The sequence below is a fragment of the Saccopteryx leptura genome, chromosome 1 (assembly GCF_036850995.1).
Source record: "Saccopteryx leptura isolate mSacLep1 chromosome 1, mSacLep1_pri_phased_curated, whole genome shotgun sequence".
Lineage (NCBI taxonomy): Eukaryota > Metazoa > Chordata > Mammalia > Chiroptera > Emballonuridae > Saccopteryx > Saccopteryx leptura.
The window spans coordinates 239801652-239824381 of NC_089503.1; the positions used below are offsets into that span (position 1 = coordinate 239801652).

The 22730-nt window shown below is 47.2% G+C and overlaps 1 protein-coding gene across 1 annotated transcript in view; it reads left to right on the forward strand.

Moving 5' to 3' along the window:
* Positions 1-22730, forward strand: part of RP1L1 (RP1 like 1) — a 44701-nt gene that overhangs the window by 1095 nt on the left and 20876 nt on the right. The gene's annotated exons all lie outside the window — the stretch shown is intronic.

Below are 22730 nucleotides of genomic sequence, written 5' to 3' on the forward strand. Positions count from 1 at the left end.
ACCACGGAGGATGAAACGCATCCCATAGTGACGGAGAAGAGGGAAAAAGCCACTGCCTCCCGGAGGTGCAGCTGCAGAGGTGGCCCTGGGAGGGCCTCTGGTCCCTTCCCACAGCCCAGAGTGCACCTCAGACAGTGAGAACGGCCCCTACTCGGGGCACCCTCCAGAGAAGTGTAACCCACCTCCTTCTCTGTCTACCCTCTTAGATATATGAACATCATCCCGAAATCCTCTTACTGGTGGTGGTGACCTCTGACGGGCCTGCTCTCCTAGTCTAACCTTGGAGCAGAGAGGAGTGCTGGTTGCCATTTTCAGCACCTTAGTGCTTAAATGCATGCTTGTGTATGTGTGTGTGAGTGTGCATGCCTGCAGGGCGTGGTGTTTGTATATGTGCGTGGGTGTTTGTACACCTGTGTGTTTATGCACATGCTGGTTGGGGAGACCAGGTGTTGTGGAGAGACTACCGGACCAACCGTCGCAAAGCGTAACCCTGCTCTGGCTCTGCTCTGTGGGCCTTGGTTTCCCAGGTCGGATGAAAGCAGGTTGGACTAAACAAGCCATAGCTCCTTCCCAGCGCAATAGCCTATGCATGCAGTGTTCAGCAGCTCTCTCTGCTCCAAACTAAATAACCCCAGTCCCTATAACCTTTCCCTGTAAAGCACATTTTCCAATCTTTTAATCATCTTGGTTATTTTCCTCTGAACTCCTTCCAAGATACCTATGTCATTGGATAAGTATGTCGTATATATTAGTCAGTAAATCAATCTGTCAACAATATCTCTTGTGCAACCACCCTGTGGCTTGCAGGAGGTGCTGGGCTGATACAATCCAACCACATAGGATCAAAAAGAGAGTTTTCACCCTGGCCCAGACCAAGGGTTTATTTGTCCAGCAGTGGCCCGAGGCACTTGGGTCATGCTGGGATATGCTGGGAGAACATGGCTCCTTTTAATGTCATCATCCCCCAAAGAATAGAGCCTTCCCTCAACATCAGTGTCTGAATTGCTTTAAGTAAACATCTAAGGACACCTGCTCTGTTTGGAGCCCTGTGCTGGACTCTCCAAGGGTTACAAAAGTGGGAGTGATGCAGACCCTGACCCTCAGGAGGAGAAGCAGATGCATAAGGTAGAAAGGGGAGTTCAGAAGCAAAGATGGTCCTATGTGGGGAACTAGCCAATCACAAGGCTGCAGAGGGGCTATTGGTGTCAGATGTGGGCTGCTGTGAAAGCTTTTCTCCCAGGTGCAGCATGAGCAATAATAAAGTGAAATCGTCAAAAAAATTCAGAATTTGGAGAAAACTACTTTTTTATCTGAAGAATGGTTTCACTACTCATTAGCTGGGTAAACCATGGGCAAGTTATTTAAGCTATCTGAGCCTCAAGTTCTTTAAGGATAACATGGTAGGCCTGACCAGGCGGTGGTGCAGGGGATAGAGCGTTGAACTGGGATGCGGAAGACCCAGGTTCGAGACCCCGAGGTTGCCAGCTTGAGCGTGGGCTCATCTGGTTTGAGAAAAAATTCACCAGCTTGGACCCAAGGTCACTGGCTCAAGCAAGGGGTTACTTGGTCTGCTGAAGGCCCACGGTCAAGGCACATATGAGAAAGCAATCAATGAACAACTAAGATGTCTCAATGTGCAACGAAAAACTAATGATTGATGCTTCTCATCTCTCTGTTCCTGTCTCTCTGTCCCTGTCTATCCCTCACTCTGACTCTCTCTCTGTCTCTACAAAAAATAAAAAAAATAAAAAGAAAAAAAAAAGAAAAAAAAGAAAAAAGGATAACATGGTAGGATTACACCTACCCAGAAGAACTGTTTAAGCTTTGATGATGTCACATTTGTGAATAACTTATGTTGTAAGCAATCCATATGCATAATCTCTCTTCTCAACAAAAGTCATGGATCAGTTTCAGAAGAGTCTTCAGCTCCTCTGGATGGATATATGGTGTTGTCATCCACTAGTAGGGGTTCTCAGTTCTGTTAGGTGATAATGTGATGTGCACAATAGTTTTGTCTCTGCTTATTGATCCTAAAGTAATTTTCTTTAAGGTTGGCAATTTTTTATTTATAGTAAGCTCTATGATTTTATAGTCTTAGATCGACAGCTATGATCTTGGATCTTGGCTTTTATCTTTATGTTTGGAGGTGGGTTCATATTCTTTTTTTTTAAATTTAGCCTCAGTTTTCTATATTAGAAAGAGCACTTGGCCCTTGATTGAGACCTCTGGCTAACCTGGCAGGGTAACTTTGGACAAGTCACTGAATAGCCAGCTTGGTGCAAAGCAAATGCCTCTTAAACGTGAGTGTGCGTCAGAATCATATAGAAGTCTTAGTGAAGTACAGACTATTAGGATCCACCCCAGAGTTTCTGATTCAGTGAGTGGGTGGAGCCCGATCATTTGCATTTCTAAGAAGCTCCCAGGTGATGCTGGGGCTGTGGTCTAGGGCCAGCACTGTGAGAGCTACTGCTATAGGAAGAACAGCTCTGGAGCTTAGTGGAGCTTGGCCAAGTGAGTAGACCCTTCTGAGCCTGCTTCTTCATTTATAAACTTCTAGTTTACAGATTAGAGTTAAAGGTAATAATGAAACAAATTATGATATGGAAGGCACTTTATATACTATAAAGCACAATATAGCTATTAATAGCTTAATATTTCCTATCAGTTCTAATTTAGTCACATAAAATGGGGATAATGATGGTATTTTTTTTTTAGTGAAAGATAGAGAAAGACAGAGAGAGAGAGAGAGAGGGACAGAGAGAAAGGAAGGGAAGATGAGAGGCATCAACGTGTAGTTGCAGCAATTTAGTTGCTCATTGATTGCTTTCTTTTATGTGCCTTGACTGGGGGGCTCCAGCCAAGTCAGTGACCCCTTGCTTAAGCCAGCAACCTTTGGACTCAAGCCAGTGATCTTGGTCAAGTCAGTGACCCCTTGCTTAAGCCAGCAACCTTTGGACTCAAGCCAGTGATCTTGGTCTTCAAGCCAGTGACCATGGGGTCATGTCGATGATCCTGCGCTCAAGCCAGCAACCCCACTCTCAAGCTGGTGAGCCTGTGCTCAAGCCAGATGAGCCCATGCTCAAGCTGGTTACCTCAGAGTTTTGAATCTGGAATCTCAGCATCCCAGGTCAACTCTCTATATCCACTGCGCCACCACTGGTCAGGCAATAATGATAATTTTTAAAGAGATTAAGTGGGATGATCTATATAAAAGCAATTTGTGAAGTATAAAGAACTATGGAGTCTTTTTCTTATAACTTCCCTAAGCCTCAATTTCCTGATCCATAATTTTGGCAGGATGGATTCATCCTGTGTGCCAACTTCAGTCATGTGCAGTTTATTATTCTAAATGGGAACGAAAGCTGGTATTTAATACACCTCTGATGCTCCCATGGGTCTTTGTGGCCTCTTTGGTCAAAGCTGTTCTGTTACATTACTTCCAGCTGCAAGAAACAAAATTCCCAGCTAAAAATAGCTTTAAGTTTTGGGGTTTGTTGTCTCATCTAACAAATCTAGAGGCAGGGTGTTTCAGAGTTGTTTATTCAATGGCTTGACCAAGCTAAGATTCTGTAATTGTCTTAGCTTTCTCCTCATGGTCACAAGGTGGCTGCAGCAGTGCCGAGAATCACATCCACATACAATAATAATCAAAAGCAGGAAGAAATGCATCCCTAACTTGTATCCCTTTTAATGGATAAAAGTACTTTTTTAGAAGTGATTTATTGGCCAGTGTTGTATTACATGCTCTATGACAAGGGAAATAGAATTAGATGATTGGCTTAGACTAGTCAACTTCTATGGCCACTATGGGAAGAGGCCTAAGAAACATATGGTCACCCAATCAGGCCTCCATCAGCAAGTGAGAAAGTGGTGTGCGAATGTCTGGGGCCGTGGTGGGGGAATAACCAGCAGTCTCCTGCACTCCAGGGTCTCTTTCCAGTAGGAATCACACCCATCAAGCTTTAGTTACACATCTACTAACAGCATTGCGTGATCTTCCCATAGCTGGGAACACAGCTAGAAAGGGGCTCCCTGCAGAATCTCGAAAAACTGCTTAAATTATTATTTGTGAACCTTTGCAGAGAGATTGGGCTCTCTAGGACAATCCAACCCTCCCCCACCCCATCCTGGAGAGAAAGATCTAGAAGGTCAGGGCAAGACCGCAACCTAGTGAACTCAGAGGTCTCAGGGTTTTTCTCAGGCAAAGTGCTTGACCCTGAGGATTCACAAGTCAGAGTCACAGGTTTATTCTTGTGGGTGGGGTTTCCTCCTGAATCTAGCAGAGGGCCAGTAGTACCACAGCAGGCACCTGACAAACATAAATGATTCCTTAAGAAAGAAGCTTGAACTGCCGAAACCCAAGTGGTTTGGTCAACAGGGGGGCGGAGAGAGTGAAGGAGAAGGCTCTCATGGAATAAGTTGGGCTGGCGTTCTAAGGAAGTCGCATTTGTGGGTTGTTCCAATCTCATTCTTCCTTCTTGGCAGGATCTTTGTAAATCTGTTGGAGTGGCAGATCCAGGGGTTTTCTAAGGGAAGGGAAGACCCCTGCCTGTTTTTTTTTTTTTTTTATTCTAAGAAGCAGGCTCCCGTCTAGGCTCAGGGATGGCCATCAACTCTGAAAGGAAGCAGGGCTGGGAGGGGAGGGCACGGCTGCAGCCTCTCTGTTCTGACCCCTTGTGCTGGCAGGGTGGGTGTCCTTGCCCAGGAGCCCCCCTTCTAGCTCCTATTTAGTGTCGTGGGAAAGCTGTGAGGTTGAGACTCTTGCAGGTGTCTTCGAGGGAGGTACCTGCAGGACTGGGAGCAGAGTACTGAGAAAGTGGAAGGTTGTGACCAATTCCTTTATGTGTGTCCATGCTCAGCAAGTGATTTCTCTAAACAAACTCCCAGCCGAGTCTCTTTCCCTGCACAAGAGTCGGAGAACAGCAAAGCCAAAGGGAACCTGTTGCTCTTCTGGTTTGAAGCTCTTGTTTTACTGGCAAAGACATGAAGGCCACTTCAAAGGAGAAAGGACTCCGAACATCAGTGTCCAAGACCCAGCCCATCACCATTCCTGGTGATGTTAGTTTTAAAAGCTTGGAAGTATGAACCAGATCCATGTAGGAGGGGATGCTGTAACTGCTGGATTTCAGAGCTGGGTTCTCAAACCTGCTCCTGGGTTAAACCTGCCTGGGGCACTTGAGAAACACAGCTACTATAAAATAGGTTGGCTATTATTAAAAGAACACGGGCTCATGAAAATGTGGAGGAACGGGAGTCCTTGTGTCCTGTTGGTGGAAATGCGAAACGGTGCAGCCACTGTGGAAACAGCATGGCGGCTCCTCAACAAATTAAACAGAGGTTAGGATTACCACATGACCTGGCAGTTTCACTTCTGGGCATTAGACACAAAGAATTGAAAGCAGGATCTTAAACAGATATTTGAATCCATATTCATAGCAGCATTATTCCCAATAGCCAAAGGTGGGAGGAACATGATATGTTCATTGATGGATGAGTGGATAAACAAAAAGTGGTGTGTGTGTGTGTGTGTGTGTGTGTGTGTGTGTGTGTGTGTGAATAAACTAGTCAAAAAAAGGCTAAATACTGTAGGATTCCATTTACATGAGGTTCCCAGAGTAGTCAAATTCATAGCGACGGAGAGTGGAATGGTGGTTTCCAGGGACCGGGAAGAGGGGGGAATGGAGAGCCAGTGTTTAATGGGAACTCAGTTTCAGTTTTGCAAGATGAAAAGTTGTAGGGGTGGTTATTGTTGACAGCAGCACAACATTGTGAATACACTCAATGCAACTGACCTGCACTCTGAAAACTGGTTGAGATGGTAAATTTTGTTACGTGCATTTCACTGCAATATAATAAAGAACCATAGCAACAACAATAAAAGCATGCTGTCAGCTGTCACAGATTGGGTTCCCCAGAAAACAGACTCCAAAAGGGAAGTTAAAGTGCCATGGGTTATTAGGCTATGCCTTCGGACCGATCCCTGGGGAAGGAAGAGAAAGAAGGAGGAGCAGCTGAAAGTGGAGCCAGGCTGCCATGTTGTCTCAATGGCGACTCAGCCAATTTCACAGCTCTTCAATGCTGTCCCAACTTGAGGCGGGGGTTCACTCCCTAATCTGAGGTGTCATTGAATGTGCACTGCCTGCAAGATTGTGGCCTTGGCCAAGGCTGTCTTCTGCTGAAGCAATCCTTATGGAAGGGTGACAGCTGAGGTCTGTCATTTGAGAATAATGGGTGCAAAGTGCCTAAGAGCACAGGCACACTACAGACCTTCAATATCCATCCTTCAGTCCTCACTGCGGTCTTAGTCCTCTCTGAGGACAACAGCTTCTCCTTGGCTTGTATGTAAGGCATGTAGCAGCTAAGTCACTTGCTGGCAAAATTCAGACCTTCTATAGCGGTAGAGCGTCGGCCTGGCGTGCAGGAGTCCCGGGTTCGATTCCCGGCCAGGGCACACAGGAGAGGCGCCCATTTGCTTCTCCACCCCTCCCCCTCTCCTTCCTCTCTGTCTCTCTCTTCCCCTCCCGCAGCCAAAGCTCCATTGGAGCAAAGATGGCCCGGGCGCTGGGGATGGCACTGAGGCCTCTGCCTCAGGTGCTAGAATGGCTCTGAATGCAATGGAGCGACGCCCCAGAGGGGCAGAGCATCGCCCCCTGGTGGGCATGCCCGGTGGATCCCGGTCGGGCGCATGTGGGAGTCTGTCTGACTGCCTCCCCGTTTCCAGCTTCAGAAAAATGAAAAAAAAAAAATTCAGACCTTCTAGTCTGAATCCAGGGCTTTGTCCATGCCTGCCACCCTTAGATGTGGGCAACAGAGGCTCTGCCTTGGGCCCCAGACATTAGAAGGGCTGGCTATCATCCTCTTTCAACTATACCCCTTCTTAGAGGGTAAGGAGTCCCCAGGGATCTGAGCTGTGTCCCACTCAGAGCATGTATCCTTTCTTCTCTTTTTACCCACTACTAGAGACTCAGAATTTCCTGGAAGATTCTGAGACCTACATCAGCTATTCTCTGGGTCCATCCTCCTTGATAAGGTTTACAAAATCCTTCAATGGCCCAGAAATGAAAGACAAAGGTCTTAATCTAATACACAAGGCACCGAGCCATTTAGAAACTAGCACAGGTGTCCATACTTTGGAGCTCGAACCCAGCTTTGGTCTTCAGCTGCTGCTTGCCTCTGGGCAATTTAAATCTCTGAACCTTTATTTCCTCCATCACAAAATGAGCTGATGATATTCCCTCATGGGTGTGTGTGGGGGGATCAAGCCGGCCCCAGGAAAACCATCCATAAACAATGCTGATGCTCCGAAATCCTCATCACCATGGGCTCCTTGGTTTGTATGTAAGGGTCTGATGCCCGCGATGCTATTTGCATCACACCTTCTGCTTTTCCTGACAGTGCTTGGTCCTCACCTGTCTCCCCGACTCTAAGCTCTGAGGTGCAGGGATGGTTTCCGTCATGCTGTCAGCGCCGAGTCTGATCTCTGTCTGTGTCTGCTAGTGAGGGAGTGAAGATGGGACAAGGAAGCCCACAGCTGTTGAAGGAATTGGGCTTCCTGAACAAGACAAAGGGCAAGCAGAAGGGGAAGAGAAAGTCAGAGTCAGCAAGTGCCCCCCACGTCCACAGGGTGAACTCTGAGTTCACTGGTGGCCAATGTACAAATGTGTCCTCCACCTGGCCTGGTCATGACACGGGGACTGTACTCCCTTGCACAATGAGAAACAGTCTGCTGGATATGTCTCAGAGCATCACCTATCATTTACAGGTGATCCATTTCAAAGTTGGGAATGTGGAGGCCCAGTAAGCAGAAGCCAAAGGCTCAAGGTCACACGATTTCTTCCCTTCCTGTTTTGGCAGGCTGTGCCCATTCTGGGACATGTTAACCACGATTCTCCAACCTGGCCAGGCTTCAGAGTCACCTGGAGCCATTGCTCCTCCCCACTCTCCACCGCAGAGGTTTGGATTCAGTACTCTGGTGTTTGGAAAATCTGTGACTTCATCCAAAATCTGATGGTTTGCTTGTATTTGGTGTCAAAGACACATGTTTGGGAACCACAGGTTTGGAGGAGATCTTTACAAAAATTAGTTGAAGATTTTATTCTTTTCTATTTATTTATTTATTTTCTCATTCTATTTGCTTATTTTCTCATTCCACAAGGGTCTGAAGCATTATAAAAATGCAAGACAGCACCGTGTGGGGTCACTCAATATTATGTCAAATGACATTAAAATAAATGGTCATTAGTACAAAAATCAGTCAACCTGGCCGTTAGAGTTATATAAACTAAATAATTACTTGGCTGAGCTTTTCATCTTTAGTGGCAATGATAGCCCCTGTATTGACAGACTGTCAATTCAGTAAGGATCTCTGAGCAGGGCTATGGGGGTTCCTAACAGGCAACCGGATTCAGCATTGCTGTTTTGGCGCCAACAGAGCGCCCCCTTGTCGTGGGCTTCGTGGCATCCTTATGGTAAGCCAGTGAAATAGACAGGGATTTTGTTTCTGATTGTAGAAGAAAAGGCTGAGGCCAGCGAGATGAAGAGACCAGCCAAAAGCTAGAGAGGAAAAAGGCTGCTTCCATGTTTCCTATTCAAGATGTTGTGGTTTCCCCTTGACCCAGTGGACTCTCAGCAGTCACGGTTCTCCATACAGTTGAGAACCGGGTGAATCGGGCCTGTTTGACCTCTTGTGCCCTTTCAAAGGGCAGGGGTGCGGCAGGTGTGTGAGAGCGTGCTGTGTGCTGCCCCGCTCTGGGAGCTGCAGTTTAGAAGAGTCACTGGCTTCCTGCAGACTTTCAAGATGGGCAGGCTCTTTAGGGGCCACCTTGTCTGTCTTCTTCACTTTCTGGAGAAGAAACTAGAGTCCAGAGAAGGGGAGTGAAGTCCCTGAGTCCACACTGCCCCAGAGAACCAGCATCTGGTCACGTGGCCCCAGCCTCCATCTGATGCCGATGCTGGTAGCCGGGTCCTTGACTGGAGCCCAGGACCTCCTGGAGAAGAGGGCCAGGCAGCAGCTGCGAGCTTCCCCAGAGAGGGGAATCGCCTCTCACATCCCAAACCAGTTCCTGGCAACACACCTTCTTGTTGACAGATGTCGGAAGGTTCTGCTCCCCTCCCATTCTCTCTCTGCCCACCCCTGGCTGTGTTTGCCAGAATGACATAGGCTGTACCCAGTTTTATTGCTCTGGTCTTCTAAATCAGTTTCTTCTAACATTCCCGTTGCTTCCATTGGGTTTCCATGGATCTATCAGCATGTCTCTGGAACTGGGTGCTTTGCCACACACCACCACCTGCCCCGGTGAGAGGTAGCTGGCAAGCCCTCCCCAGCGGAGGGAAGAGTGTTTTTCCAGCGCCCACATTAGGTTGTTGGTGGAATGAGGATCTCTTTCCTGGTGCCCATCCTGGCTTTCCTCTCCCGGGCAGGAAAGACCACATTCCAGCTTTTTCCAGACTTTGTCACCTGGAAAAAGAGGCAGATGGGAAGACAGTGTTGATGTTTCTCTAGGACATTAACAAATTCTTGCCCCTCCTTTCTGAGAAGCGAAGAATGTGTCTCTTATCACTGCTCCCCAGGTCTGGCAGCTGGCTCCCTGCAGTTGGCCATCCTATGGAAAAGTCCAGATTAGGAGCCATCAGAAGAGGAAGATCGAACACAAGCCCCAGCTGTGTGCCAGGCATTTTCAAACATGTGCTCCCCTGCAAAACTCGGAGTCGTTTCTATTTTCTTTTTTCAGATGAGCAAACTGAGGCTTGGCATCCTAGTTAATTTACTCAAATTATGTAATTAGTAAGAGGAGAGAAAACCCCAAATTGGACCGCACCTGGGCAGCTCCCAGCTTCATTGTGCCTTGATCGAAGCTCTGCATTAAAAAAGCAAAGAAAAAGAAGCTTCTTGGCTTTCTTCTTAAAAACCATGTTTTACACATTTTAAAAGTTGATCATAGTTTTGCTAGAGTGGATGCTCTCTTGCTCACGCCTCCGAGTAGTACCGCTTATCTGTTCTCCATTTCCATAATTTTGTCATTTCAAGAATGTTATATGAATAGGGTCATAGAGTAAGCAACACATTACATCATAATTTGCTGTGTTCCTTGTTCCTTTTTATTGCTAAGTAGTATGAATGTTTAAGTGTTATGTCATTGAAGGACATCTGGGTTATTTCCAGTTGTTGGTTATTATGAACAAACCTGTGTACAGGTTTTTGTGTGAATCTAAGTTTTCATATCTCTGAGAAAAACGTACAAGTGAACAATTGCTGGGTTGTGTGGTTGTCTCAGGTTTAGTTTATAAGAAACTTCCAAACTAGTTTGCAAAGTGGCTGTACCATTTCATACTCCCACCAGTAATGTGTGAGTGACCCAGCATCTCCATATCCTCCCCAGCTTTTAACAGGGTGGGGAAAGACATGTCCTTGTGATTTAATTTGCATTTCTTAATGGCTAATGATGTTGAACATCTTTTCACCGGCATATTTGCCGCCTACATCTCCTCTTTGATGAAGTGTCTACTTATGTCCTTGGCCCTTTTCAATGTTCCCTGTTGTGTCTTGAGATTTCTTTATATTATATATTCTAGATACTAATTATTTGTTAAATATGTGGTCCGTAAATTTTTTTCTCTCACTCTGTAGCTTGTCTTATTCTCTTAATAGGGTCTTCTGCAGAACAAAAATTTTAGATTTGATGAGGTCCAATTTAATCAATTTTTCTTTTTTCAAATCATGAGTTCAAGTCTAAGATCTTTTAACTAGCCCTAGATCCTGATGATTTTCTTCTATTTAAAAAATTTTTTTTGTGGTATTATGTTTTACATTTAAGACTGTATTTTTTTTTTTTTTTTTTTTTGTATTTTTCTGAAGTTGGAAACGGAGAGGCAGTCAGACAGACTCCCGCATGCACCCGACTGGGATCCACCGAGCACGCCCACCAGGGGGCGATGCTCTGCCCATCCGGGGTGTCACTCTGTTGCCACCACAGCCACTCTAGCGCCTGAGGCAGAGGCCACAGAGCCATCCTCAGTGCCCAGGCCATCTTTGCTCCAATGGAGTCTCAGCTGCAGGAGGGGAAGAGAGAGACAGAGAGGAAGGAGAGGGGGGAGGGGTGGAGAAGCAGATGGGCGCTTCTCCTGTGTGCCCTGGCTGGGAATCGAACCCGGGACTTCTGCACGCCAGGCCAATGCTCTACCACTGAGCCAACCGGCCAGGGCCTTAAGACTGTAATTTATTTTGAGCTAATTTTTGTATAAGACATGAGCTTGAGGTTGCAGTTAATTTTTTTTTTTTTTTGATTATGGATGTCCAATTGCTCCAGCACCATTTGTTGAGAAAGCTACCCTTTTTCATTTTGTTTGTCAAAAATTAGTTGAACATATTTTTGTGGGTGTATTGTTGATATTGTTGAGTTTTCTATTCTGTTTCATTCACCTCTGTGTCTATGCCTCCAACAACTTTTGGGGCTTTTAGGAAATTATTTTTACCACTTAAAGTAATATATATATATAGTGTGTGTGTGTGTATATATATATATATATATATATATATATATATATATATATTACATTATAGTATTTAAAATATACCAAAAAGTGTTTTTCAATTACCTATAGATACCATCATCTAAAGACAAAATCATAAATATTTTGGCATGTTTTCTCCATGCATATTTTTAAAAATGTGTATTTTTATTTTGTTCTCATGTGTATTATATGTATTAGTGTGGATAGGCTAGGTAATGTTGAAGTGACCAATCTCAGTGGCTTTTATACAGGATCATTGTCAATCCAGGCATTCCTCTGGGGCAACTACTGTCCCATCAGCAATGACTCAGCTGTCCCAGCTCGAGACCTCCATATTTGCTGCTTCAGCATAGTAATGACATGTGTTGTATCTGTTCACATTCCATTGGCAAGAGCTGGTCACATGGCTCCCTGACTGCAGAAAACAGAGAGTGTTGTCATATACGAGGAAGGAGGACGATAACACAGGCTTTGATGAGCCATGGCATTACATTGGCTCCATAGGGAATGAAAAATGTTGTATTTTATTTTATTTTATAGATTAATATAAAAATCTCTTTCCTACTTACAAATTCTCTAAAAAAATTTTTAGAGTGATTTATAGCCTAGAAAATATCTTAGAATTTGATGAAATAAATCTTTTGTTACCTAAGGAGTTAACATATGTAAAATGGCTCATTCTCCAACTATCTGAAATACATAAGGCCTCACTGTCAGAACGGTTTCATTGCTAAGAACAAACTGCCAGCCTGACCAGACGGTGGCGCAGTAGATAAAGTGTTGGCCTGGGATGCAGAGGACCCAGGTTCAAAACCCTGAGGTCACCGGCTTGAGCTGGGCTCACCAGCTTGAGTGCAGTGTTGCTAGCTTGAGTGTAGGATCATTGACACGACCCCATGGTGGCTGGCTTGAGCCCAAAGATTGTTGGCTTGAGCCCAAAGGTCACTGGCTTGAGCCCAAAGATCACTGGCTTGAAGCCCAAGGTCACTGGCTTAAGCAAAGGGTCACTGGCTGGAGTCCTCTGGTCAAGGCACGTATGGGAAGCAATCAATGAACAACTAAAATGCCACAACTATTGTACAAATTGATGCATCTCATCTCTCTTCTGTATCAAGAAAGAAAGAAAGAAAGAAAGAAAGAAAGAAAGAAAGAAAGAAAGAAAGAAAGAAAGAAAGAATCAAAGGAATGAATTATTGCAGTTCTTTAACTTTTCCCTCCTGTGATACAGTCAGAGTCCTGTTTAAGTCCCCAGCATCCAGGAAATGTTCATCATTTCCAAGTGCTTGCGGATAAATGGAAACGTGTTTGCATGTGTGTTTAACTTGCATAGCAAGCTTAGCCAGTACTTGTTGTGTTCACATATTTAACCCACATCAGCCATACCTGAAACCAACAAAATATGACAAAGCAGGTTTTTTTCCGATTGTTCTTTCCTGTGGTGGATTTAGGGCATGTTCCCTGGGTCTGTGTCTGTTCCCTGCTCCGGCCTCTCAGGGCGTCGGCTCCAGGGCTGGGTGCCACTGCCACTCTGCAGAGGGCACCGGGCTGTGGGGCCGCAGACAGGAGGGTGGGGCCATCTGAAGAACTAGCTCCTTATCAGGAGGATACAGTCCTGAAAAATCCCCCCACCCCCAGAGCTTGTGTTTCCTTTTGGATGTCTGAGCATCTTTTGATCTTGAAACTAATCCATTTTTCCTCTCTCTCTTCCTATTTCCCCCCTCTCTTTCCCCTCCTGTCTCAACCAATTTAGGGAAATAAGAACCTGTGTGGGAGATAAGTTCCCATAAATAACAGCGGGGTTAACTCTTACCTTGCAGGAAATCTCAGCTGAGTTGTAAGTAACCAGAGCACCTAGTATATATCAAGAGTGTTGCGTAACTACAGGGGAAGTTCTTTTGGACTGTATTTTTCATGGAGATGTTTATTCCTTTATTTATTCCAAAAAGACCTGAAAGGGTCTTCTGGTCCCTGCATAACAACATACACAGTAAGTGCTCATTAAATTTGATTTAATTGGCTAGATTTCAGTGTAGTAGATAAATACTGGAGGAGATCGTGGGCTCTACTCAGGGGCAAGATGAGCCTGTCACTCACCGATTCTGTGACAAGCTGGAGGGTGGGGGAATGTGAGCTGATGCCTCTGAGTGTGCAAGCATTGAGTCTGGGTCCAGAAACCCGATCCAGAAGATTTTGCTCTCTCCTTACCAGCTCCGTGGGCCCTGAGCAGGCCTTTCTCCTCTCTGGGTCCCGTGATCTTGTGTACTAAACGATCTACCTGTCTGTCTTCCTAACAAGGCTGCTGTGGATCAGCTGAGAGTGGGTGAAAGAGTTTTGTATACTGCAAAGAGCTTCCCAAACAGGGCTTTTGTCATGGTCTCAGGTCCGATGGCCGGACCAGCTGGGAAACTGTCTCAAGGATCTGGGCAGACAGGCGAACCCTTGCTCCATTTACTGTCGTCATTCATCGGAGCACCTGGCAGCTTCCTGAGGGGCATCTGTGCCCAGTCAGCCTCTGCCCATGAGGATGGGCTGGTTCCGACCTGCTGCAGCATCAGGCCCAGCTCTGAATTACCTAATCCCAGCTAAGAGCATTTCTGATTGCTTGACCCCTGACCTCCCGCAGCTGGATTATCAGATGTGGCTTTGGGGAATAGGCTTGTTTATAATGCCAGAGACAAAGGGAGGAAACGCAGAGCAGTTAAAACAACAGTCCTTCCTGTTGCCCCAGCGCCTTTCATCCAAGGAGGTCGTTATGAAGCAGGCTCCTGGAGCTGGGGGGCCCTGAGATGCCATTCGAGGGGGAAGGGGAAGGAGGAAGGTACTGGCTGTGTGGGAAGAGTGCAGGTAATTCCCACCACAACCCTGCAGGGCAGGTGTTGATGTCTCTACTTTACATAGGAGTGATGACCACACTCAGACAGGGTCGTCCATGAGTCCAAGTTCAATCCTTTGCAGCGGCTAAAGGGTAGCGCTGGGGCTTTGGGATGTCTGGCCGACTCCAGATCTGTGTCTCCTCTCTTGGCCTCATGTTGCCATCTTCATGCTGGACAAAGTGAGGTCTAACCTACTCTGCGAGCCCCCAGCACCAGCCTTCAGTGCCCAGACATGAGGTGTCTCAGAGGCTTTGTTACAGACTCGGAAAGGGTGAATATTGGAAGGACCCATAAGCGTCACTGAGTCCAAATAACTAATTTTACAAATGAGGAAACTGAGGCCCAGAGAGGTAAAGCAGCACATCCATACTCACACAGCGCTCCCCACTGCACCTGGCAGAAGGCAGGTCATCCACAGAGAGCTGCCGAATAAATGAGGGAACTCGTGGTGGAGCTGAGTGGAAGCCCCCCCCCCCCCCCCCCCCCGTCTAGTTTCTTGGCCTGTGTCAGCCTTTTCAGTGGGGATGGTTTTGTCCACAGGTCAATGTGGTGGCCTGGCCGGGGGTGGTTCTTGTACCTGGTGCCTGTAAGCGTCTACCTGCGAACCCCAGCTGATCTTGACCCTGCTATTCATGTTTTTAAAGCCACTAATATTTATTCTGAAGTAGTTCCAAAGCTACTGAAAAGTTGTAAGAAGAGAACAGGGAACTCCCACCTCCTCCATCATCTCTGCAAGCTCCCATCACCCTCACCACCTGCTTCCACGACCAACAGCTCTGTGCAGGGAGGGGAAGGAAGAGAAGAGTGGAGGAGATGGGAGGTCATTAGAGTTGTTTAAATCCCAGGGTTTTCCCTTTCTCCATTCTCTAGTTTCCCAGAGAGTAGAACATTAAAGAACTCTGTCCTGGGAAGTCTTCTTTCTTGTAAATGCCCAGGACCTAGTAGGTATTCAGTAGGTAATTGTGGAATGAATTGGTCTCACACAACAACACAAGTTTTTTTTTGCATTTTTCCGAAGCTGGAAACGGGGAGGCAGTCAGACAGACTCCTGTATGCGCCCGACCGGGATCCACCCGACATGCCCACCAGGGGGCAATGCTCTGCCCATCTGGGGCATTGCTCTGTTGCATCCAGAGCCATCCTAGCGCCTGAGGCAGAGGCCACAGAGCCATCCTCAGCGCCCGGGCCATCTTTGCTCTAATGGAGCCTCAGCTGCGGGAGGGGAAGAGAGAGACAGAGAAGAAGGAGAGGGGGAGGGGTGGAGAAGCAGATGGGCGCTTCTCCTGTGTGCCCTGACTGGGAATTGAACCTGGGACTCATGCACGCCAGGCCGACACTCTACCACTGAGCCAACCGGCCAGGGCCCACAACAACACAAGTTTTATTCGTTACAGTCCCTTAGACACCCAAGAAGGAGCAGAAGGTACATGCAACATTGGGTCTTTAGGCTTGGGTTGGGATGACAAGGCATGGTAGAGTGACAATACCCAGTGGTTACCTTGGGAGGGTGCTGGGTATCCAGAAGGTGATCCTCCTGGAGGAGGTGGTGGGATCCCAGGCCTCAGAAGCTCAAAGGTTGCTTGGAAAGCACCCGGCCTTCATCTCCTCCTCCAGTTTTTCCAGTGAGACTAAGTGACTTCTTCAGGATAAACATTGGTTTATGGCAGATTGATGATGAAGATCTAGTCTTCTGACTCCCGGGCTTTTGTTTGTCCCTCTGGGACTCTTCTGCCAGCTTCCCTGCCAAACCTAGAGCCTCCTTCAGCTCCAGAATGTGGTCCCTGAGCAATACCAGTAACTTTGGAGTGGCCCTGGCAGTCATGGAAACCAAGTTCCCGCACGAAACAACACCGGACCCAGGACCCACCTTCTATACTGTAACTGTTTTGCTTTCTTTGATTTGAACTTCCTCAGCTAGTCACGCCACAGAGGATCAGTTCATACGCCTGTAGAAGCCTCGGAGATGCCAGTGAAGGTGAGGTTGTCCTGTAGGCAGCATCTCGTCCTGCGGTCCATGTGCTGAGCGTCCTGCTCCTCTTGCCCACAGTGTGGTTGCCGCTCCTTCTTGGATCCTGGGAGAGCATGTATTCTGAACTGTTTGCAGAACAGAGCGGGTAGACATGTGGTTGAGCTCTGTAGGAGTAGGGGTGTGTCAGAGAGGAGCCAAGCTTACGTCTTCTCTCCCCTCAAAGGTGCCTCCATCACTTTTTGTCTTTTCTTTTTTGCTCAGATAGCTGTGGTGTGGTCCAGCCTAACCCTCTGAGCCCTGTCTGCCCTGCTTCAGGAGGCTAAGGCTGCCTCAAGCCTGCAGGTGGGGAGCAGGGTGAGGTTGGAAGCCTGGTCAGGCCCTCAGCTACCCTTCTTCACGGGCAAAGAGAGAAGGTAGGGGTTTTAGAGTCATAAAGCCTGGGTTGCCCTCACACCTGTTAATCAGTTTTTTTCACCTGTAAAAATATGGGTAGGGTGGAGGAGGATATTAGTTCCAATATCCTTCATGAGACTATGTGGTGATTATATACAATAAGATGAAAATGCTTTGTAACAGTGACCCACCATGAATTAGTGGTTACTATATGATTTGATATAGGTCTGGAGAACTTTCTGGGGTAACTTGGATCACACACAGCAGGTTCGAGGTCCCTTCTGGCACTCTGGGGTTAACACCAGATTCAGGAAGGATAAAAGAGATGATGTTTTACTTCTCTTCCAGGACTGTAGGCAACTCTGGGTAGACTTCTGACTCTCCAGTGCCGCCCCCGGGCCTGGCGCATGGTAGGGCCATGGAGGGTGTTTATGGAGCTGAAATGCACTTAAGGTTTCCAAGTTGTTACTGGCACCCCTGCCCAGGGTTTCCTTCGGCTGGGGTGGGAAACATGTGGGATGTTTGTTAAACCTCAATCCATTCTTAGTTCTTGGACATTAGGTTTAACCTCACGGTCTCCCTTGCCCTCTGGCTTCTTGCTGGGTTTGCCAATGGGAGGCATCAGCTGGACCTCAGAGGGCAAGAGGAGAGAGAGGCCGAGGTGTGTATTTGTTCCCCCACCCCTGCCAGGCCATAGTTTCGGCAATGTCTGTATTTCTCTACTCAGGGCCACCGGTTGGCTGTGCTGTAGCTTCGGCTCTCACTGGTCCACAGCGCTGTTGCCCTCCTGCCCCTTCAGGCACAGGGGCAGTAACAGCTGTCCTACTATGGCCCACGTGCTTCATAACCATGGTCTCAAACCTCCTGGTAAACACTATCACCCCCATGGTGCCCAGCAAGCTCCAGACTCCAGGAATGTTTCTCGGCAGTCTCTTCTGCATACACGTATTACAGGCAAGCTGCTTCCATCCATTTCCCAGCAGAGAAAAGCCTGAATAGAATGTTCTGTCTCCATCCCAGTGAAGGCTCCCAGAGTGGAGTGCTAGCCAGTGGTGACTAACCCTCAACAGGGAAATCACAAATTTCCTGCCATGCTTGCACCTTATGGTTGCCCCAGGTTATTTCACAGCATTTGCTAGAATCAGTGATGGTTTTTATGTGTCAACTCGACTGGGCTAAAGGATGCCCAGATAGCTGGTGATATGTTATTTGGGTGTGTCTGTGAGGGTGTTTCTGAGATCAGCATTTGAATCACTAAACTGAGAAAATATAGAAGATTGCTTTCCCCAGTGTGGGTGGGCATCCTCAGTCCACTGAGGGCCTGGATGGAACAAAGAGATACAGGAAGGGAGAATCCTCCTCTCTGTTTGAACTGAGACCTGTCTTCTGTCCCTGGACATCAGTGCTCCTGGGTCTCAGTACTTCAGGTTCTAGGAGAATCTACATCAGCTCCCTGGTTCTCAGACCTTTGGACTCGGTCTGCATTATAGCCCTGGCTCTCCTGGGTCTCCAGCTTACAGAAGGCAGACCTTGGACTTCTCAGCCTCCGTAGTCACATGATTTAATTCCTTATAACAAATCTTTTTTTTTTTTAAATCTCTCTCTATATCTTACGGGTCTTGTTTCTCTGGAGAGCCCTGACCAGCACACAGTGATAGTCTGTGAAAACAGGAACACCCCCACCAGCCTCCACCTTCTGCCTCCTCTTCGGGCAAGGTCTGTTCCCATCTTTGCTCCCTTTCCTTCCCCAACAGAACCTAGCTTCTGGTGGCCCCTCGCAGGTCCCCTCCCCCACCTTCTTCCACTCTGTGAAGCATGATGACAAAATGACAAAAACATTCTCAAGGAAACGAACTGTCCCGCTCACGGAGGCCACCGTAAGTGTCAGAGAAAGCAAGGGTTGGAGTTATTCATTCTACTTCCATGGAACGAGTCCAAATCCGTGCAGGGCCAGTTCCCCCCTTCCTGTTTTTGAATCCAGACTCTGGCTGTCACAGTGTGGTCCTGCAGTGGTGCACAGTCTTCACGGGTCATCCTTGGTTTTTGTCTCATCAAACGAGCTGTTTCTCTTCTGCCTTCAACCTGCCCTCATCCAGAGATTGCAGCAGCCTGGGAGGCAGAAGAACATGGCATTTGTTGTCTAGAAGTCCACGAAGCCTCGCCTGTCGTTCTCCACCCGCGGCCCAGAGACAAACAAACCCTGGCACTGTGCCAGGCCTCGGGCTTCTCCTTTGTTCAGTGGGGTTTCCTGGCCTTGCCTCCTCTTGGAGGTTAGCCGTCCTCAGACATGCTCCTGATCTTGAATCCTTCCCTCCCGGTGAATAGAGCATTGTCCCCTGCTGTAACAAGTATGGTCACATTATACATGTTTAGAAGAAAGATTACATTCTGTATGTATGTATAGTTAATGATTCTTGAGGCTTTGTGAACTCCTGCTGAGCTATGGTTGTATACTCATATGTATTTTAAAGACGTGCCCTCTCCCCATTGCCGGTGGGTTTTAGGTACTGTAGCCATGACAGTATCTCCACGTGGGCGTTACTCTGCAAAGGCCCTTCAATCCATCCTGCTGGTTGACCTTGGGTGATCACCACTTTCATGACCTCAAGTCTGTCATGGCTCCCAACTGTGGTGACTGCTTTATATTTAACGGCTTCCCCCTAAAACCAGGCAATGCCATAATTCCTGAGATTCTAGCTTTTGCTCCATCAAGAAGGCTCCACTTCACCTTGCTCTGTCAATCAATGAACATCTTCCCCTCCCCCACAGTCCCATCTGGAAGTTTCAGTCAAATTCTCTGGATTCCATGATGAGTCTTTCCTTTTAAGAACCTCTGTTGGGTTGAGACTTAACATCACATAGGTTGGCATGAAGTTCGCATCCGGTTGTGTCTGGGTGGTACTTTGCTCAGTGTTTTTCAACACTGGCTGGGAATCAGCTGGGGGGATTTTAAAGATTTCATTTACTGATTTTACAGAGAGAGGAGAGGGAGGAAGTGAGAAGTATCAACTCATAGTTGCTTCACTTTAGTTGTTCATTGATTGCTTATTGTATGTGCCTTGACCGGGCAAGCCTAGGGTTTCGAACCAGCAACCTCAGCATTCTAGGTTAACGCTTTATCCACTGTGTTACCACAGGCCAGACCAGCTGGAGAGCTTTTAAAAGAAACTGAAAATATTTTTAAATACTAAAAATTGCTTGGGACACAGGCCAAACCAAAGGCTCTGAATCTCTGAAGGTGAGGTCTGGCTGTCGGTACTTTCAAAAGCTTTCCAGGAATTTTGGGCTAAATTGTGTCCCTGCTCCCACCCCACCCTATCTTGCCACATACATACATTAAAATCCGTCGCCAGTTCTTAGTGCCTCAGAATGTGACTGTATTCAGACAAAGAGCCTTTAAAGAAGTCATTAAGTAAAATGAGGTAATTTATTAAGGTGGGCCCTTATCCAATATGACTGTATCTTGCTAAAAAGAGGAAATTAGGACACAGACATGCACAGAGGGAAGACCATATGAAGTCAAAGGGATCCTGGCCTGTGGTGGCACAGTGGATGGAGCATTGACCCGGAACACTGAGGTCACCAGTTCAAAGCCCTGGGCTCGCCTGGTCAAGGCACATACGCCAAGCAAGCAATGGACAACTAAAGTGAAGCAACTATGAGTTGGTACTTCTCCCTCCTCCTCATCTGTAAAATCAATAAATAAAATCTTAAAAAAAAAAAAAAGACACAGGGAAAAGATGGCCATGTGTAAGCCAAGGAGGGAGGCCTCAGAAGAAACCAACTTGCCGACACCTTGATCTTGGACTTCCAGCCTCCAGAACTGTGAGCCAGTATGTCTTGATTGAAACCACCAGAGTGTGGTAGTCTTTATGGCAGCCCTAGTAGACTCATGCACCAGGTGATTTTACTGCACATCCAGAGAGCAACCCTTCTTCTAACCCGCTCTCCCCACCCCACCACCCAGCTAGATCATCATCCCCCTGAGGGCAGGGGTGGAGCTGCACCTTTTGATTCCCTCCATCTCTAGCTGGCTATTGACCCACAGGTGACAAACCAATGCTTGTTATGCCAGAGGACACGGCCTCCTTGCACTTCTCTTCATGGTCCTTTACTCTTGATGTCCCCACTGCACTGGGAGATGCTTGGACTTCTTTTCCCCAATGTTTTCTTTAGGCTTATCATCTTGGCAGTTTTACATCATAAACAACTTGTATCAGTTTCTGTTAAAGGCCTTTTTCTGTTCCAGGGATCACAACATTTAGTTGGCCTCTTAACATTTTCTCTTATTTTGGGTAAACACCTTTTCCTTCTCCTTCTCCTTCTCTTCTCCTTCTCCTTCTTCTTCCCTTCCTCTTCCTCCTCCTCCTCCTCTTCCTCCTCCTGTTTCTCCTCCTCCCATCTTTCTCCTCCTCCCATCCTCCTCCTCCTCCTCCTCCTCCTCCTCCTTCTCCTCCTCCTCCTTCTCCTCCTCCTTCCCATTCTGGTAAGACTTGAAATCTTATTCAGTGATGAGGCTGGCCTCACTTAGGTCCCTTCTCTCTGGGGTCATCGAAATTTCTTCCCATTGTGCATTCAGGACATATATTCCCTAAGGCTCACTACTTCCACATGCCCTGTGTGTCTCAAGGTCATCACACCTAGGAAAGCCCCTCTTTTCAGAAACTGGACTGTCTTGAAAACCACTGGATTTAGGGTTTGGAACTGAATTTGGAGGTTATTTTACTTATGAGAAACAGGTGCTCGTGGTCATAGAGCTAGGCAGTGGCCAGGCCCGTGTTGGAGGCTGTCTGCCTGACAATGCTGAGATCTTTTCTCTCCTGCAGATGGGGATTTCCTCTCCTGGGAAACAAGGTGAGCATAAAGCAAAGCAACCCCCCCCCTCCATTCTCCAGAATTTGCCTTGATGTTCTCTCTCTATCTGTTCCTTAAAGCCCTCAAAATTTACCTTGCTTTCTCCACTTGAATGCTGGTGATGGCCCGGAGTGGTCATCAGTGACATATCTCATCTCCTGCCACTGCTATGGTCATTTCCAGCTCCCCAGGCAGACAGCTAGGGCCGGGGAAGTAATCTCTGCAGGGGGAGGTGGCAGAAGCTGTGAGATGAAAGCATCAGGTCAATTTCCCACCTCAGTAAGTGCCTCTTCCTGTCCTCCTTGCTGGAGCGAGGATGGGTCGCAAAGAGAAGGTCACAGAGCTGGAAGAGAGCAGGACAGGGCTCTAATACTCAGATCTCCACACTCTGCTCCCAGCCTGGGGTCAAGTGCAGAAGTACCAGTGATGGAGGAGAAATGTTGAGATGAGGTGAGGGACACTCCCACAGCAAAGGGCTTTTGTCGAGGCAAGGTGTGTGATGGAGCTCTAAAGGAGACCTCCTTTTGGACTCCCTTCACTCCATACCCACTCAGGACAGGGCCTCGTCAAAGTGTGTTTGGAGAATTTCATTGGAGGAGGTTCTGATGTTCAGCTTTCCTGAGCCACTTGGGTGCCGTGGGATGTGGTCAGGACCATGCAGGTGCTCAGGGATGGCTGTGAAGCTGTAGTCTGAGTAAACACAGTGACTGATGAAGCAGACCTCTAGTAACAGGTTAAATGGGTCTCAGTCAAACTGCAGGGCTCACAGCAGCCATCTTGTGACAATGAGGAAACTAGGAAAATTAGCAGTAAGGCTAACAGGGCAGAAATACAGAAGGGGCCGGAAACATTGATGCTTCTCATCTCTCTCCGTTCCTGCCTGTCTATCCCTCTCTCTGACTCTCTCTGTAAAAAAAAACAAAAACAACAAAAAAAATCATGGAGTTTCTGTACCAGCTTAGAGTGTTTATCTCTAGACTTCTTTTATGTGAGAGAAAAATAAGCTTCTACCCATTTTAAGTCTTTTTGGGAGGAGGGTCTTTGTTACTTGTAGCTAAGGCAATTTCTGATACAGCAACCATCTTGAGATCACTCCAGTTGTTTAAAAGTTGTTTTCTAAGGTGAGCTGA